The sequence below is a fragment of the Ixodes scapularis genome, unplaced genomic scaffold (assembly GCF_016920785.2).
Source record: "Ixodes scapularis isolate PalLabHiFi unplaced genomic scaffold, ASM1692078v2 PGA_scaffold39__5_contigs__length_11793443, whole genome shotgun sequence".
Classification (NCBI taxonomy): Eukaryota; Metazoa; Arthropoda; class Arachnida; order Ixodida; family Ixodidae; genus Ixodes; species Ixodes scapularis.
Genome location: NW_024609867.1, coordinates 1,178,837 through 1,198,903, shown reverse-complemented (window position 1 = coordinate 1,198,903; position 20,067 = coordinate 1,178,837). Strand labels below are relative to the sequence as shown.

The following is a 20,067-nucleotide window of genomic DNA, read 5'->3' as shown; positions in this document are numbered from 1 at the left end:
ACCATCGACATATATGCAACCGAACAAATAAATGCCACGGTGGTGTGAAGCTCTGAGGCTTTTGCTTTATTTCGTTAGAAGTTGAGTGAGGACGTCGATCAAGCGATCTTCCCTCTCTGCTGCACGCTCTAGTAGCTTTAGCTGCCGTTCGCGTATAGCCAGTTCTTTTTCGCGAAATTTTTCCTGCGAATAACGCAGCTGCCGCTGTTCTTCGAGCAGCTGCGCCAAGAAGGTTGCGTGTAAAGCCTGATGCTTCTTTGGCTTTGCTGGTAGAGGGTAGAGGTAGAGGGCGATGAGTTTGGCAACTCTTCAGCTGGGGCTTGCGATCCAGGTGAAGCAGGCTCACTGGTGAGGCTATCTTGAGGGGACCGCTCTCCGTCCTCGCTTGAGTTCCCGCTGACCATTTCATGAAAAACCTAGAAGAATACATATGTGCATCAAAGCAGGGAAAATATGTCTATCAATATTAACGCTTAACAGGAACCTGTTTTTCAATTTCAAAAAGTAAAGTTGAACGATGTGCTAAATGCGGCGCAGTACAAGATTTACATGATGCCCCTCCCCACTGGGAAAAACTCGTCCAGATGAAGTGCAGTACAAAGCGGCTCCACTAGACCAATGGGTTTGGAGCCATCTGCCTGCAAGCAATTTTTAGCTGTCAGCTAGCGTCCGTCCTGTATGCTCCTACTTTTGTCCGGTCCTTTTGTGGTGTTTTTTAATCATGTCGTTGAACAACCAACTAGCCAACAATCTACCCTTATATTCACAGTAAGTTGATATTTCTGTGGGTTCGTGTGCTCCTAGAAAAGTGATTGCTGCAGGAATGTACTCACATGCTCAACGGAGTCACCTTCGCTACATACGGACTCCTCCATGAGACTGGCACCGTTTGCAGGTAAGGAGCCCAGGAAACGGTGCAGGGTCCCAGTAGAATCTCCACGTTATCCCCCCTGCACCTGTTGTCTTCTTCCAGCTAAGAAGCCTATAAGCAAAGTAGACAATATAACTCATCATTATGTCTTTACTTCTGTGCCAATAAGCAGCCTGTAATGTGGCACAAGTAAAAATAGCAATACATACATAAAACTTGCTCAACTATAGACAATCAATATGCAAATGAAAATAATACTAAAAAAACATGCACAACTAAAGATGTTGAATCATCTCGAGCAGTTTGCATTTGAAATTAGCATATAGTTTTAAAAAAAAACATCGAGATTTCTATGGCTGAAATTATTCATGCATGTCTGCATTTTAATTGTTACGACCAGGTAGATTTACGACCAGGGCCGGTTTTCTCGAAGCAATGGTAAACCCGTTTTGGTAAACCACGGTGCCTAGGAAGGAAAAAGTACTTAGGTACTGTAATAAACGGCTAGATATTGAACAACAAAAATTATTTTTGATTGGGCAGTAAGATACGCCATCTATCGGTGAAACAAGCCAGTCATTTTGTTTATCCTCTTTTTCCCGCTTGTTGTTATCGATCTAGTATGGTATTTTAAGTCAAAATATAGTAATGTTGTACTTGAAGACCAATTTATTTCCTTCATATGGTACGAAAAGTTTTAGCTACTAGGCTAAAGTTTGTCGACGAATATTCGAAAATGTAAGAAACATTTCCTTCAATATGTTTCGCCATAAACAACGCATAACTTTCCCGTGTGCCTTCCACTCTGGCAACGCCGATGCTGTAGTGTAGTTTTTGTTCCTTGCGACGCACGTTTCTTCGATTCCTGCTGATCTCAAGTGTTTGCCCAACCGATCCACCGGTGACGAGAAGCTAAGCTTCTCGTCACCGTTGAATTGGTGGCCACCGGGGATATGTAGAAACCTCGATGCTGTCGGCATACAGTCGGCGCACTGCGAACAAAAATACAGCACACTGTCCCAGCTGTTCACCCGAAATGAAGACTTCATCGAGGATAACCCCTTTTCTCTGCAAAGTAATCGCTGCTCACGAGTTGGCGTGCATAGTGTAACAAATTAAACGTATTAGTATAAATATATACCAACACTCGTTCGCAAAACATTTCTTTACTCAACATAAAAACACTTGCAAGACTTATGTACCGCCATATGTCTTGAATCTGGGACTGCTGAAGACTGATGCGTTCGCAGAATGCTGCCGTCGGTTATTTTAGTAGTCCCTCTAAACTACCGCTTTGCTTTACGTGCTAATAGGTTGATAGTGCGTCATTAATATAACAGCCAGATCGAAATGAATGTTCAGTAGAACCAAGCAGAACTATTAGTCCTCATTAAGCGACGTCGCGGCCATTTTGCTTGTAGGTACTGCTCCTCCCTCGGCGCCCCTGCATGCTCTTCCAATCACGTGACCTAGAATTCCCCTTTCTAAGGACAATAGTTAACCCATGGTTCGCGTTCGAGAAAACGGGCCCAGAAAGATTTTCAGTCGCTCACCAGTCACCTAGCTATGTTTGGAGATTTATGTTTGTCCTTTGTTTCTCTTGTTCCCCTTCTCCAGGGATTGTTTTCGTCATTCTTGTCCAGCTCGCTTGCACCTTTGCATTTAATTGCATTATAATTAAATCTCAGTACATAAAAGTTGTAGTAGTGCGGCACCGTAGGCCTCAGGTATCGGCCAATCGCCTTTTCGTGGTGCCGCAGACCTCCAGGGTTAAATAAAGATAACATTATTGTTTGTTGCTGTGAAGAGGGCGGTGCGAGCGTAGACATGGCCGACACGGGTCGCACAGCAGCAAATCTTCGAGAAACCTTTATTATCTGCCTAAGAGTATACTGATCTTGAAAATGGTACCTATTAATAACTAATCTACTGAATAGAGTTATTGGTGAATTAACCAAGCCTTAAGGAGAAAGCAGGGAATGGTGTGCCACGCGCCGCACGTGCCGGCGTCTGCAGCAGTAACTGTTCTAAAGCAAAAGCCTAAAACAAATGGCATCATGCACGCGCGCTCGTCAACGACGTATGCTGGTTATTTGCTTCGAATTTTTTGAACGGCGAAGGGCTTGCGCGTGCGGCGGTGCGAACGTACAGTGTTCGGTCACTCATAAGAAAACTCCACGGAACCCTAGCCACAAAACGGCTTCGCTGTAAAAAGCAAATTAAGCAAACGGGACTCACGAAGTGTCTGTTTAAACGTGTTATTTTTCCTAGCATTCCAACTGCAGAATAAACAATGGAGTGGCATGGCAGCTAAACGAAAAATAGCTATCAAAGTACACTCACGGGTCACGAAGCATTGACAGTAGCAATAGAAGGTAACATCGTGTTCAAGCGATGCATCGTTTCCCACGGAATAGGGTTGCTCTGTGATGATCTGAATGATCTGAATTTTGACATAACGAAACGGGCGTCATATTACTGTTACGTGAGATTAAAAAGAGAGGAAAACTTTCATAGAAAAAGCAACACCAACCTGTACTTGTTGCCGAGGTTCTCGATCTTTTTTTTTTACTTCTTTTGTGCTCCTTTTCAAGCTTATCGCACACAAATGTTCAGCATTGGTGGCGTACACCTTAGCATTCCGCTTTGTGCGATGCAGATTTCCCAGGTGGTCCTCCCACAGCCTAATCAATTCAAAAGGCTCCTGCTCCGTCCATGGTGCTCGTTGTACGTTCTTTTTTTCAGGCTTCATGTCGCAGCACACGTCACAGTCGCAGTCACGAGCTCGCAGACAGGTTCAAAGAAGAAAGGAGCCGTTAATGCGTTCACCGTTCGCTTCTTTAGGAAAAAAAAACAACAATAAAAAAGCATGGACGTCGCTGGCCGTCGCGAAGGGGCCAAGGCTGGAAACTAGATTAGCCGTTTTTCTTTTCTACAATGCACTACATTCTTGCCAACAGAAAACAAGTGCGCATCTAATATTACTCCTATCGAAATATTACTAATTTTACGTAGCGTTAGTTTCTTCTAGTATTTTTACTCCTTGAGCGCTGCTATCGAGATTACACACACGGTCTAACGGAGCGAGCGTAGTGTGCTCCCCGATCGTACTTCATCGAAAGTGTGTTCTTCGGGGGGGATTGAACACAGGATCCCTGGGTTCTGCAGCCCGAGCTTTCGCTCCACGTGCTCCGAGCTGGTGTGCGCTAGCCCACTCGGCCACCGATATTCCTTAATAAATACACGTTAAAAAAAATTAAAGACGTTTACAATTCTCTGTAATGCAGAATTGGAACGCAGCCCTTGAGGAGGAGGAGAGCAGGGTACGGAGGGGAGGGTATGCCCCTCCTCTTTCTCCCTACCTTCCCATGCTCCTCTCCTGCTCCCCTCCCATTAAGAGGAGACTTTTCGCTAAATTTCTCGATAAATTGAGAGAACATTTTCCCGCTAAATTTAGTGGAGAAAATTTCCGCTAAATTTAGCCGGGAAATTTTCCCGCTAAATTGGCGCGTGACGTGCGTGAAATTTCTCGTGTGACGTCACGTGTGACGTCACGAGGGTAAATTTTGCCGCTAAGTTTAGCAAAATAATTTCCCGCCAAACTTAGCAAAAAATTTTCCCGACAAATATAGCGGGACAATTTTGTCCTCGTGACGTCACACGTGGCGATACACGTGATGTCCCATGCGACGTCACAGGTCAATTTTACGCGTGACGTCACGTGTGACGTCACTATGGGAAACTTCCCTCTAAATTTAGCAAAAAAATTTCCCGCTGAATTTAGCGAAAAATTCTCCCGTCAAATAAAGCGCGAAAATTTTACTCTCGCTACGTCACACATGACATCACGTGTGATGTTATTATGGGAAACGTCCCATAATGCAGCGCGTGGTTTCGCCGACGCCGCTCACCCTGGAAACGGGCGCCAAAGAGCTGCGCTCTGAAACAAAGTCACATTAATGAACAATTTTTACGCCATTTGGATGGTTCTGATCGATCACCGCAAGCCAAGATAAAGAATGAAGCATATTTGGCGTTCCGCTTCGTCCCACGGAAGTCTACGAGGAGGCCCTGACGCTGCCTAATTAGATCATAATCATCGTGTTGTCTCGAAGAGCTGTATGCTGAAACAAAAGTAGGCTCCTTCTCTGCTAACAAAGATAGCCTTGGAATGACTGATTTTGTCGTCGTCTTTTATCAATTCACAGCGGCGCTAATCTTGCTTCAGATCAGCCCAGACTTAACGTCCACCCCACTATTTGTTTTGCAATGCCACTCTTCTACACGTCCTATTTTTCAAGATTTTCTTATTCTTTGCAGAATAAAATTTACTCCACGTTTTTGTTTCTGTGTTGTTATGTTGTACTGTTTAAAAACTCCTATCGCTGCCACGCACTCGATCGAGCCAAGTGAGTTCGTGGAACTCACTCCAAGCCAAGTGTGCTCCTCAGGAAGGAGCCGTGTGGCACACTACAGAAATGACAGTAAGGCCGAAGTGCACTATTTTTTTGTAACACTAAACTATACTCTGTTTCATACTTAGCGTGCAACGCTGTCAAAGCTATTGGCGTGAGCGCGTGGCTTTATCTATGGTTTTGTTTGCGCGAGAACGCGTGCAAATGATCAACGAGATCAAGCGCCACGCGCGCGCCAGTAGCTTTGACAGCGTTGCACGCTAAGTATGAAACAGAGTATAGCTAGCCGTCTAACAGGAGTATTAGCTTGTGAGTGTTCTCCGCCAAGTCACATGCAGGACTGAGAGTGGAGCCAAAGGTACAAGCGCGAGCTAGCCCACGCTCCAGGCTTTGAGGCATGCATTTCTAGCGCGAGCGCTCGATCGTTCTGCGGAACAACGCTTCAAAGCAGCGAGCTCGAGCTCTCGTGCTTGTGGCAGCGGCTGCAGACTCAGCTCCACGGTGCTTCTGCGACGTGTATTCCACACCATTGAGATCTCCTCACTTTGAAAACGTTATGTAGGAGCTTTATCTCAGGATCACGGTGTAAGATACACTCTTTAGTTGAGGACACGGCGGGGCTAAACGCGCGGCGCGAGGAATCAGATAGTGTTCGTTCGACGGGCATCCGAAAGGCTGCATCATTCCGCGGCCACCGTGCCCGCGGCTGACAGTGTCGCCGGCGGCAAAGCGGCGAAACTGTGTGAGAACGAAAAAAATTATCCCGTTGCCATGACACACCGGTACACCGTGGTCTTTCTGCACGAGCGACAACCTCGCTGGAGCTCTGCGCGTGTGGAGCATGAGGCGGCACGAGTTTTCTTTGCCGTGCCCACGGGTCGACGGGTCACCTGCCGGCGCCGCTTGAAACCATAGTGAGAGCGAGAAAGAGAGAGAGTTAAAAGCGAACATTGTCTGCACTGCGCGAGGAGCGCGCTGTCCTCACCTGAAGAGTATTATCTTACACCGTGCTCAGGATGCGGGACCTCTGTCAGGCCAATTAGAGCCGTGTATTGGGGTATCCACACGAAGGAGAAATCCGCCCCTTTCCTCCGCGGATCGTGCATCACGTGAGACATACGTCATCTCTTTTTGACGCCTCGCGGCGCGTTCTCATCCGTGGCGGAGGCGCGGAGGCTTTGTGCTGTCAGCACAAAGCCTCCGCGCCTCCGCCACGGAGGAGAAAGCGCCGCGAGGCGTCAAAAAGGGATGACGTATGTCCCACGTGATGCACGATCCGCGGAGGAAAGGGGCGGATTTCTCCTTCGTGGACGGATGTCGTGACGTCAACATCCCGGGAGAACTCCGCGGACGTATGTCGTGACGTCAACATCCCGGGAAACTCCGTCCCCGGCTCCGCCGCGTGCACTTGCGGAGCTTTCGTGCTGTCAGCACAAAGCCTCCGCGCCTCCGCCACGGAGGAGAACGCGCCGCGAGGCGTCAAAAAGGTATGACGTAGGTCTCACGTGATGCGCGATCCGCGGAGGAAAGGGGCGGATTTCTCCTTCGTGTGGATACCCCTTAAGGGGTATCCACACGAAGGAGAACTCCGCGGACGGATTTCGTGACGTCAACAACCCATTAAACTCCGTCCCCGGCTCCGCCGCGTGCACCTGCGGAGCTCTCATGCTAAAAGTACGAGGCCTCCGCGCCTCCGCCACGGAGGAGAACGGCGGCGCGAGGCCGCGAGGCGTCAAAAAGAGATGACGTATGTCTCACGTGATGCGCGCTCCGCGGAGGAAAGGGGCGGATTTCTCCTTCGTGTGGATACCCCTTTAGCGGTGGTATCGAGAAACAGTATTAATCATAGATGTGTGGTTTTAATAAGCGCGTAAGAGTTAAATGTAGTAACCCTTCATGGTTGAAAATAGGATGCACGTGACGTTTCGATTATGATCATGCAGAAAGATGTAAGAATAGAATGTGCCGCTCGAACTCTGTTTTGCTTAGACAGAGTGTTACCGCTCGGACGGCAGATTCCCGGCCCTTGGTGCCTGGCGTAGGGATTATGTCGATCGTTCCGTTAGTCCCGGGCGCTCCTCCACCATGGTGCTGGATGACAGTGATTCAAACGGGTGGTCCCCGTTTCGCCCCATGCCCATTTCAACCTTCCCGTTTCGACCCGGCCCAAAACGACCTTGTCGTTTCATCTTTTCCCAAAGTTGAGGCTTGGGCGAGTTGGTACGACATACTTCGGGATTGAAAACATCGCGAAAGATGAAGGACCAGACGAAGAAGTAACACAGATGCCGCGTTGACTTGCAACTGAGATTATTTATTGCAAAATCGCAGTTTATAATGCCTTGTCACGAACAAAAAATAAAAAAAATAAAGGAGGAATTCAGCCGATGTGATACATCACCAACAAAAAAAGGCGGTATGACACAACCGTACAGAGCGCGTGTTAAAAAAACAAGCAAGTCAAGAAACTTGAAAATTCATCCCTTTGCCTGCTAGGGCCACAAAAAGACTGCTTACACATGCAGCGCCCAACCTCGCCATCTGCCATCTGAACAGCCTCATGAATTTCACGAGTAAGCTGGTGCCTATGACGCTTGACAGCCTCACACCGTTGGCAGTCTGGCAGGCAACTACAGTCGCGGCAATGAATGCCAAGATGGCCAGGCGCGCTTGTGGAGACATTGTAGACGCGTACGCACGCAGTCAGACGTTGCGTGCGGGTCCCGCGGGCCACTGCGGGACGGTCTCGCGAGATCTCGGCCGAACGAGAGGGCATTTCAAGATGGCCGCTGCCATGGGAAACGGCTGTGGAAACGACGCCGCTCCTTGTGCATATTGCAGTCGTCGATGAGGTGTCCGAAGGTGGTTATGACACGACTTATTAGCTTGCTGACAGCACTCGACATCACGGACAAATGCCGTCCAAAAATCTGCTCGAGGTCGCACCAACGGTTCGGGTAGCCAAGCCTACGCAGCGTCAAACACAGTGCTTCCTTCCCAGTTATCCTTACACCTTGCGCAGTGGTGATAGTCTACGGAATCAGGAGAGCACTGGAGAGCTAATCAAAATCCAGCTTTTCGAATCTAAATTGCTGCTTGAAAAGCGTGCCTTCCACGTTGCCGATGTCCAGCAAACAGTGCCGAGAGCGGTACCTGAGGAGTTCGGACACCCTGCTGCACCTCATCTTGTATTCCAACTCGTCCAGCGTGAAATAACTGCGTAACTGCGGTCGCACGTTTAGCGTCACAAGATCGTCGACCTCCGCCCACGTCAGCACGGAGGCAACTTGGGGGTTTGACAAGATACTTCTTGGAGGCATTGCGATAAATCACCGTACAACAGAACGAAGGAACCGGCTAAGCCTACGGCTTGGCTTGGCTACTTTCGGTCAATACTTGAAAGATTGAAAAAACAGTTCTTTCCTATAGCGCTAGATGGCGCTAAAATACACTATAAAGAGAATGGGAAAAGGTGGAACGAAGAGTCCCTAGTGGCACGTCGACAGGCACAGTTGGTATCCCAATCAAGCTGGTGAAGAATTTGGGTCCTAAATAAAAGGAAATAGTCCAAATGAATGGAGGCTTAGTAGGATGAGTATGATATATAAGGGAAAGGGAGATAAGTCTGATATTAGGAATTATCATCCCATAACCGTGACACCGGTTATTTACAGGTTGGTAATGCAGATTATAAAGAACAGACTGGAGGAATGGGTAGATTGCGAGGGCATACTGGGTGAGTTACAGAACGGGTTTCGGAAACAAAGAAGGTTGGAGGACAATTTATTTTCTTTGACACAGTGTATAGAAATAGCGCAAAAAGAAAACAGACAGCTCTGGCTGGCATTTCTGGATATCAAGGGTGCCTATGACAATGTGAACCAAAGGAACCTATGGGACATAATGGAGAGTTTAAACCTAGATAGTGGACTAACAGCACTATTAAGGAACATTTACAGAGATAACAAGGTGATTATAACATGGGAAGGAAATGCGACAGGGAAAATAGAGATAAGACGAGGCCTTAGGCAGGGGTGCCCGTTATCGCCTTTGCTGTTTATGCTGTATCTGAGAGGATTGGAGGATAGACTAGAGAAGAGCGGGCTTGGATTCAACCTTTCTTACAGTAAGCTGGGCCAAAAAATTCAGCAATCCTTACCGGGATTGATGTATGCGGATGATGTCGTACTAATGGCTAACAACAGGACAGAGTTGCAGGAATTAATGAGCATCTGTGGTAGAGAACGAGAGGAATTAGGTTTAGAATTCAGTAGCGAAAAATCAGCGGTCATGATTTTTAACGAGGATGAAGTTGAGAGGCTGAAGATACAGAATATTACAGTTGAGAGAGCAAGTAAATACAAGTATCTAGGAGTATGGATATGTGATGGTGCAGAATATCTCAGAGAGCATGAAAAGTATATAATAGGTAAGGGCAACAGAAATGCAGCTGTAATGAAAAATAGAGCACTTTGGAATTACAACAGGTATGAGGTGGTGAGAGAGATTTGGAAAGGGGTCAAGGTGCCTGGCTTGACTTTTGGAAACGCAGTGCTATGCATGAAATCCGAAGTGCATGCGGGACTAGAAATAAATAGCGCGGAGTAGGTAGACTGGCTTTGGAGGCACATTGCAAAACGCCAAACCAGGGAGTAGAAGGAGACATGGGATGGGCGTCATTTGAAAGCAGGGAAGCGGTGAGCAAGATAGAATTTGAGGATAGATTGAGGCAAATGGATGGGGAGCAATGGGCACGAAAGGTTTTCAGCTATTTATACATGAGGAGTAGAGACACAAAGTGGAGACAGCGCACTAGGAAATTAAGAGGAAAGTTTTTGGGCTATAGCGAAGATACGGAAGAGCAAGTCTCAGTTAAGAAGAAAGTTAAGGCCACAGAAAGAGATCGGTGGCTAGACGAAATGCAGACAAAGACGGCTTTGGAAAGCTATAGATTAAACAAAACAGTTATTTCCAAAGAAAGCATTTATGGCAATTCTAGGGGAAGCTCACTGTTGTTTGAGGTAAGGACGGGTGTTCTGCGAACCAGAACATACAGAGCGAGGTACCAGGAAATGGATACAGTGTACACTGCTTGTGGAAAGGAGGACGAGACGGCTGAGCACTTGATAATCTACTGTAAAGGGCTTCACCCTATGCCTATTGAAGACAACATAGATTTAATAAAGTCATTGGGTTTTAGAGACAGGGAAGTGAGAGTGGATTTCAAGACTGTAGAGGTTACCAAGCAAAGATTAAGTGAATGGTGGCAGAAATCGAAAGAAAACTAGGTATTTTCTTATTCACTGATGGCAAGGGGGTATCATAGCCTCACTTTCTTTGCACTGCGGAGTGAATATAGATTTCACATTTAAATATTCTAAGCTTAAATGGTAAAACAAAATGGCTAGGTGGCGTAAGCTACCGCCCGATCCAAAGGGCTCACTCAGCCAGATTCATCCATCCATCCATCCATCCAAGCATCTGCGGGTCTGTTTTATATATCCAGTTGGAAGAACGCTAACGCACGTCAAACGCGTCGAACTAAAAGTGTCGTGGACGCGCCACTTGCTGCGTTCGCAACGCACCGAAGGTTGCGTACGCAAGCTTCCTGCGTACGCCCAACTAAAAGTTTCTATTGAGACAGCGGCCCGTCTGGCCAACGTAACGCTTGCCACACATCAGAGGGAGAGAATGAACAACCCCCTCAGAATTCGCGACGAAGCGATCCCGATACCTCGTGTTGCAAGCCGTGACCTCCCTCGAAGAGGGGCTAACGGCTCTGCACAGCCTTGACAACTTGTCCGAAGCAGAGAATAACACGTCGACGTCACACCTGCCCGCAATGCGTTTTAGGTTGTGGGCCAAGCCGTACCCAACACGCTGTTTACAAACATTAGGTGTGGGCACTGCGCATGCGCAGAAACCAAATTCGGAAGGAGTGAAGCATCTGCGCATGCGCAGTGCCGTCGACAGCGCCACCGCAGCTGCGTGACGTCAGGGCCGCGTGTTGGTCTATATAGGGAATGACACCAACCTTCTTCGTTCCCTTTCCTTTTTGTTGTTGGCGTCTTTTTTTACTTGTCACGGGCCTAAATCCAGCATCTGAGAGGCGTTCAGTTCGCCTGTCGAAGCTATATTGAATTTTGTGATAACAAGACCCCCGCAGAGCATGTGCTTAGCAAGTCCTCGCGATCGCCCGCTTAACAATCTTCGAGTGAGCGGACTCGAATGGCAACAGCAGCTTTCCAACACGCCGTTCATAGCCCAACAAACATGGTCTGGACAAATAGCTAAAATCAATTCCAAAAATCGGATGCATCCTGCCTCAGGCACCTCATGAGTCAAGACAAGTGGCGAAAGGCAATAACTAAAAGTCAATGACGAAAGAAAGGACAATGCATCGGCATCTAACAAAACCTGAAAATCATCTGCATACCGGAAGACCTTTGCAACTTAGGTTCTCACAAGCCGTTCAAACATGGTGCGGTCAAGGCTCGCTATAGACAAGTCGCTAAGCACAGGGGCAATGCAAGAACCAATGTATACCTCTTGCCGTTGCAAATAAATATAACCCTCCCAAGTCACAAATGTTGACCACAAAGCTCTGTGAAGCCTTCAACTGGAAGTCCCGCAGCATTTTGGAAGGTCATTGCACCAAACACATCGTTGCTGTTACGAATGCAGATAAGGAGTCCATTGTGTGGCAAGGAGTAATATAAATCCTTAATATCGAACGAACCGGCCATAAAGCCAGTACACTGGTTGTCTTAAATAAAATAAATGATATTATCAGAACTCTTCACCAGAAAAGGATTCTTAATCTAAAACAGCTTCAATTTTTTTTTTTTTTTGCAGAAACAAGACAAAATTTTTTTGCCAAGTACCAGCCTCCAAGACAATGACACGCAAAGTGCAATCTACCTTGTGCGTCTTTGCTGCAAATAAAAGCTCCAAACTAAGCTGTTTCCCTGCGTCAATATTTCTGACAAGCTGTTTGAGGTTAAGCCTCTTACAAAGTTTTTTCGCCTCAGATTTTTGCTTAGTTACGGAGATGCTATCCTTAGGCAGGAACACAGACGAAATACCCAAAAGTGCCTTGAATTTATAGAGGTCAGCTGTAAGGACAAGGAACCCTTCTTCTTTATGTGAATCTAATAAAGACGAACAGTTCTCTTTTAAAAAGGGATGCTACTTCCTTAACCTGCACCTGCCACGCGTGCGTTTGGTAAACGCGTTCAGTCCCTCCGAGACGCACCACTCGGCCTCCGCTTCCAGAACCTTCCTGGCAACATCCCGGACAAGACTCGGAAATTCCGTGTTACTTCCGTCTCGTTCTTCGTCTTTCGCGCTGCTTTTAATCCCGAAGCATATTTTCATTTCGCCCTATCTCGAAACAACCACTTCGATCATCGTTCGTCATCAGTTGGATCAGATTGAAATTCCAATCTCTGTCCTCCTTGCTGACCTCATTTCACCCACTCCCGAAACAACCTTAAAGATTTGATCACCAGCAGTCACTCTTTACACGCTTTCCCGGAGCTTATGGTACCTGCAGTGCTGCAAACGAGCATAGCAGTTATCGCCGCCACCACCGCATGATATCTTCGTTCGTCATCTTAGAAAAACATAAAAGGAAGCAGTGGTTATACTTACATGAGTATTAAGGCCGGTTCAGACACTTGAGTTTGAGTGCGTTTGACTGCGTTGCGTCGAGAACCGAATGCGAGTCACTGGCACATCTGTGCTTCGTATGAAGCATGGAATTCAATTCAAGGAATCCTCTTGGCACGCGATACAGGCAGCAAGGATGTCCTGGTTTCTCGCTGCCGCAACGCAGTCAAACGCAGTCAAACGCAACTGTCTGAACCAGGCTTTAGTTTCATAAGAAATGTTCGAATGCGAACAGAACTGTCGCGTGGCGCTGCGCCAACCATGGTTCATCATGCTGCCCCGCATCCATCCTCACAACAGCTCGTGGCGCAGCGCCCACGTCGTGTTCGAGGCAACACTGTTGCGCAATGTACATACTATCCGCTTAGTGTTGCTCGTGATAAAAGTAATCTAAAAAAAGTTTTAAGTTGTTGAACCCGGAATATATCACGCTAAAGCTTGTCTGAAATGTATATCTTGACACGGCGACATGCAAAAATATTTCAGAGCATACTTTTCAGAAGAAACGGTGCGTAGGCCAGGATTAGAGCAGTGGAAACTTTTCGCTAAGACGTTGAGACATGCAAGGGCCTTGTACCGATGGGTTGAAACGGGACGGGCGCAAATGGAAATGGCTTTTGGGGAATAGGTCGAAACGGGACGGGTTCAAACGGGGAGGTCGTATCGGGAATGGATCGAAATGGGATGGGTTAAAACGGGAATGGGTTGTTTTGTGCTACCTACATTAAAACATCAAGTGCACCATATTTTCAGTCACTAAGAGTTACTCCGACGCACTTATTAAGTATGTTTGTCGCGACCACCGCCAGGGTATTATTTCGGGCTTCTGGTTGGTCAGATTCGAATTTGTGAAGACACATTGGAACACGCCCAGCCCGATTTCGGCCAATAACGCCTCGTCATTTAACTCCTATACCTCCCAATGAATGGGCAATCTCTCTGCATATACGGCTCTGACGCCAACCATACGCCATTGCTGGGTACTGGCGGATATTTCTACTTATTGGTTCCCTCAAGTCACTACTTCTGCGGTGTGAAACTAACACGGGGAAGCAAAGGCTGGTGGCACATAAAATACCGGCATGACCGTAAGTGATGTTGTGGGCAAGCTATGTATACACCTTTTCCACAAGGGCGCAGCCATCTTGAATATCGTCACTTCTGGTATGCGGTAAAAAATCGTTTTGATTTCTCCACTCCGCTGGAGTGTGTTAACGAAAAATCCGTGATTGTCACCATTCTTGTTTTGCCTCACCTGTACTTTCTCGCATCTTCTAGGTTGAAATGGTTTATTATTTTTTCGTCCCGCAAAGCAGTCTGTGTATGCTGGTGAAACCTATAAACTAAGTTCATCGTGACGTGGCTATGGGGGAGGAGCCAAAAGTTCACAACCACTCAACTTCATCGGGCGGCATCTTCACAGCGACGTCACGGTTCGGGGCACTTGTTAACTTGAAACTTCACAGACTTTTAGGAGCGAGGAAGTCCCGAAAGGGAAATCTGGGGAGCACGCGCTCCATCGACTGCGGTGCTATTTTTTCCGAAAGAAAACAAATCAAAGATACACATTAAATTAAGAGAACTCTATATTTCAAATAGATAAATACCCCACATTATTTTATCACAAATAGTTTGCGTTTATTTATAAATCAGGAACGGCGCCCGAGGTTCGCGCCGCTCCTGCTCCGTTTTTTTTCTCTTACGAAAATGGCGGATGCCGGCGGCTGTGCGTTGACTCCGGAGGCAAAGCGTAGGAAGCACGGCTTTCGCCGCTCGGACCTACAGTTCGACATGCTCATTGATTACATGTTCGCAAATCGAGTGTTGGTTCGGGCAGCGACGGAGTCAATGCTTACCACAGCGGAGAGGACGGCCCTGTGGGATGTAATTACGGGCCGTCTCAACGCGGAAGGGCCTGCTTTTAAGGAAAGGGTCGAGAGGAAAAATGTTTAGAATACACGAGTCTGTTCCGCAAATAAACACGACGGCCTGCTGGCGGTGGAAGCGGCGCGGACGGGCGCTGGTCCCAACCCAGAGGGTCCCCTCAACGAGGTCGAGAGCAGGGTGTAAGATAGACAGGTGGGGAAACGAGAACCAAATGAGCGACCAGATTGTGTCCCCCTCGGGTTTCTCTTTTTCTGTGGCGCCATCTATGCGGAGCACCGCGAACTCTCACTCCGGTTGGGCGACCGGTGGCGACCGGCTAAACTGACGGAGATGGTTTCTCGTGGACTTTTAATGGAGGACTGTCGTGCTCTCGCTTTATTTGGTGCAGTCTCCTATAGAGTTCCACGCAAATCCGATTTCAATTTTTTTCTTCTCGCCGCAGCGCCATCTGTCGCAAATCGGGGGTACCCGCAAGCAGACGAGTACATAATCCGGTCACGGCGCTGCGGTAGGCTTCTATGGGCCGTTTCCCCACCTGTCTATCTTACACCCTGGTCGAGAGCCGGATCCTGGCCATCGCCGGGAGGGACTCGTCGAGGGGCTGCGGTGGTGTGCGTCCCAGGCAGTCCCTTCCTCCGTCTTCCGAGACCTCGGAAAGAAACCCACTTTGTGTTTGTGTAAAATTGTCGTGCAGTACTATTAACGCGAACGAGTGATCACAGGTTTTCTTTCTGGTTTTCTCTTAGAATATAAAGGCTCTCTTGAAAACTAGTGTGATAGAAAGTGCTCATTTTGCGCCCTAATAATCCGATGTCGTGTTCGCGCTTACCGTGTCGCACATTGTACATAAATCTCGACAGCGTTGGAGCCTCTGAACCCCAACATTTTGTTTGATCGAACTCCAGTCTGCTGCAAACCAGAATGTGCACAAATTGTTTGATCAAAAAAACTGCTTCGACTTTACTCAACAAGATGAACAATTTAATCAAGCGTTTCGTCTCCCAAGCAGGAAACATCGTCAGTGAAACCTACAAGCAGGAATGAGGGAAAAAACTTCAACAGTCCTATTTAAGCGAGTCCGCGTACACATCGGGGAGGGGGCCGCGGTTGGTATTGCAAGCTGATGAGCCACTTCGGATGAACCATGATTCCACGAGCCTGCGTGGACCCCACCTTTGTTCGCGCGCCAGAGTGAACGCATTCTCAAAGTCGAAACAGTGACCCGTATTCCAACAATGGTCTACGAGTTCCGTCTTCGCTCTTGTCGCATTCGTGGCCTTCGCCACGTCCCTTTTGTGTTCGTTTAAGCGAGTGCAGCGCTTCCGGCCTGTCTCCCCAATGTAGGATGCGTCACAGTCTAGAGTCTAGACAATTCACTTTATACACAACACCGCACTGGGACTCGGGGGGGGGGGGGGGGGGGGGGGGGTGTAATCTTTAGGTTTAGAAATGAGGTCACGTAGTTTACGATGGGGTTTGAAAGCAGTGCGGATTTTCAGAGGGGCGAGAGCCCTGCGAATAGGCTCAGAAACTCCTCTCAAATAGGGTATTGTTACTTGCCCTGTCCTAAGTCGTCCATTATCCTGACTTCTTTGCCCCATCTGTTTGCGCGTGTTATCAATAAAACGTTTCGGATAATTCCGCTTCATCAACAGGTCAACAATAACAGCATCTTCAGAAGCGCGCAATTGAGGATTAGAAGAAATGCGTTCGGACCGATGTAATAAGGTTTTTACGACAGCCCTTTTATGTTCAACAGAATGGTGCGAGTTAAAGTTTAAGAGGTTGCCTGTATCGCAAGCTTTGCGGTACACTGTTGTATCTAAGCGACCGTTACTATTTCGGAACACATTAACATCCAGAAAAGGCAGCGCACCGTTCTGTTCAACTTCATGTGTGAATTGGATTGATGATTCAACGTTGTTTAAAGCTAAATGAAAGTCAGCAACATGGTCCTTGTTTAAAATTACAAAAGTGTCGTCCACATAACGTTTGTAAAACCCTATCGGGAGCATACTCTGTTCAAGGACAGTTTCCTCCACATACTCCATAACCAGATTTGCCATTGTAACAGAAATTGGGCTACCCAATGGACATCCTTCAATTTGGTGATGAATTTTTCCGCGAAACGTAAAATGCGATTGTTTAAGACAAAAACGCAGCAAAATTACAATATCATCCACCGTTAACGATGTGCGTGATGGGAGGCTGTCATCCCTACGTAGGCGTGTTTCGGCTATCTCAACAGCCCGAGAGGTGGGGACATTCGTGAACAAGGACACAACATCAAATGAAACCATTATACATTTTTGAAAACCGGAGACGACGGACGAAGAGGGGGACAACACACAAAACGTCTCAAACGCAGCTCTGTGTAACATCAACCAGCTCGCCTGCCTACTTACTTTATCTTGAAACCATTATGTCGTCTTCGTCTAGGACGTGATCCCGAACCAGGCCCACGAATTCCGTACTGTTAAACCATTTTTACCTGTGACCGGAGTGATGAGTTCAACCAGATATTTTGACAGATTGTACGTCGGAGACCCAATAAATGAAACAATAGGACGCAACGCGCACTCGGGCTTGTGAATTTTGGGGAGACCGTACAATTTAGGTGTAGACCCGTCAGAAGAAAAAAGACGACGGTACATGGCATCGTCTAGGCGTTTCTTCTTTTTTAGATCGCGGAGGTGATCAACAAGGGATCTCTCAGATTTAGGAGTGGGGTCCCGCGGTAACGTCACAAAATGCGCTGTGTCGTCAAGAATTACCTGCATTTTTTCATAGTAACTTTCTTTATCGAGGATAACAGTGCCTTTCCCCTTGTCAGCTGTAAGAATAATAATTGATTGATCCGATTTAAGATCCCGTAGTGCCGACTACTCCACCTTGCTCAGATTCGATGGCGTTACTTTAGCATTTTTAAGCATAGTCGATATGCGGCTGCGGGCAAGATTGATCCCGGTCGTATCCTGTAGGTGACGAAGTGCCTTCTCAATTTCAATTATAAAGTCTCTTTTGGGAACTACACGTGGGGCTAGAGCGAAATCAAGTCGTTTCGAAAAAAGACTTACATGACCAGCGGAGAACTCTTTCGATGACAAATTGTAGGCCGCTGATGCCGGTGGTGCGGGGACCTTTGGAATTAGTTGGGACAGTTTCTTGTCATGGGTATCCGTGCATTTGACCCTTTCCATTTCTTCTGCTTGCTTCCGTGCACCGAACACGTGGTGCATGTCGTCAGGTTGGAGAGTCCGTCGTAGGAACTTCTCAGCGGTAACTAGCCGGTGCCGACAGTCGACGAGTTTCTGCTTGTTGTCCAGCATCCGTGCCTTGAGGCAGTCACGGCTGAAGTCCTGGGCCAGTTTTCTTCCGTAGGGTGTGTCGACCCAGGGGCGACATCGTAGACCATGTGGAATCACGTTGTGGTTCAGGCACTCACGGTTGAAGCGTTGATGGCATTCCAGGCGGACGATCTTTGTGGACTGGTTGAAGTATTCTCTCAAGTTGCCCAAGGCAGCAGAGCCGTACAAGGTGCGAATGAATGCAAAAATATTCCAAAAGCCGGGAATCATAATGATAAAAAAACTGCTCCGACTTTACTCAACAAGATTAACAATTTAATCAAACGTTTCGTCTCCCATGCAGGAAACATCGTCAGTGAAACCTACAAGCAGGAATGAGGGAAAAAACTTCAACAGTCCTATTTAAGCAAGTCCGGGTATACATCGGGGAGGGGGCCTCGGTTGGTATTGCAAGCTGATGAGTCACTTCGGATGAACCATGATTCCACGAACTTGCGTGGACCCCACCTTTGTTCGCGCGCCAGAGTAGACGCATTCTCAAAGTCGAAACAGTGACCCGTATTCCACAATGGTCTACGAGTTCCGTCTTCGCTCTTGTCGCATGCGTGGCCTTCGCCACGTCCCTTTTGTGTTCGTTTAAGCGAGTGCAGCGCTTCCGGCCTGTCTCCCCAATGTAGGATGCGTCACAGTCTAGACAATTCACTTTATATACAACACCGCACTGGGACTCTGGGGAGGGTGTAATCTTTAGGTTTAGAAATGAGGTCACGTAGTTTACGATGGGGTTTGAAAGCAGTGCGGATTTTCAGAGGAGTGAGAGCCCTGCGAATAGACTTAGAAACACCTCTCAAATAGGGTATTGTTACTTGGCCTGTCCTAAGTCGTCCATCGGCACTACGGGATCTTAAATCGGATCAATCAATTATTATTCTTACAGCTGACAAGGGGAAAGGCACTGTTATCCTCGATAAAGAAAGTTACTATGAAAAAATGCAGGTAATTCTTGACGACACAGCGCATTTTGTGCCGTTACCCCGGGACCCCCACTCCTAAATCTGAGAGATCCCTTGTTGATCACCTCCGCGATCTAAAAAAGAAGAAACGCCTAGACGATGCCATGTACCGTCGTCTTTTTTCTTCTGACGGGTCTACACCTAAATTGTACGGTCTCCCCAAAATTCACAAGCCCGAGTGCCCGTTGCGTCCTATTGTTTCATTTATTGGGTCTCCGACGTACAATCTGTCAAAATATCTGGTCGAACTCATCACTCCGGTCACAGGTAAAAATGGTTTAACAGTACGGAATTCGTGGGCCTGGTTCGGGATCACGTCCTAGACGAAGACGACATAATGGTTTCATTTGATGTTGTGTCCTTGTTCACGAATGTCCCCACCTCTCGGGCTGTTGAGATAGCCGAAACACGCCTACGTAGGGATGACAGCCTCCCATCACGCACATCGTTAACGGTGGATGATATTGTGATTTTGCTGCGTTTTTGTCTTAAACAATCGCATTTTACGTTTCGCGGACAAATTTATCACCAAATTGAAGGATGTCCAATGGGTAGCCCAATTTCTGTTACAATGGCAAATCTGGTTATGGAGTATGTGGAGGAAACTGTCCTTGAACAGAGTATGCTCCCGATAGGGTTTTACAAACGTTATGTAGACGACACTTTTGTAATTTTCAACAAGGACCATGTTGCTGACTTTCATTTAGCTTTAAACAACGTTGAATCATCAATCCAATTCACACATGAAGTTGAACAGAACGGTGCGCTGCCTTTTTTGGATGTTAATGTGTTCCGAAATAGTAACGGTCGCTTAGATACAACAGTGTACCGCAAAGCTTGCGATACAGGCAACCTCTTAAACTTTAACTCGCACCATTCTGTTGAACATAAAAGGGCTGTCG

The 20,067-nt window shown here is 47.3% G+C and overlaps 1 pseudogene; it reads right to left on the bottom strand.

The window, feature by feature from the left end:
- Positions 1 to 66: 66 nt before the first annotated feature.
- LOC115316988 lies at positions 67 to 18,173 on the bottom strand (annotated as a pseudogene).
- Between the last annotated feature and the right edge of the window lie 1,894 nt (positions 18,174 to 20,067).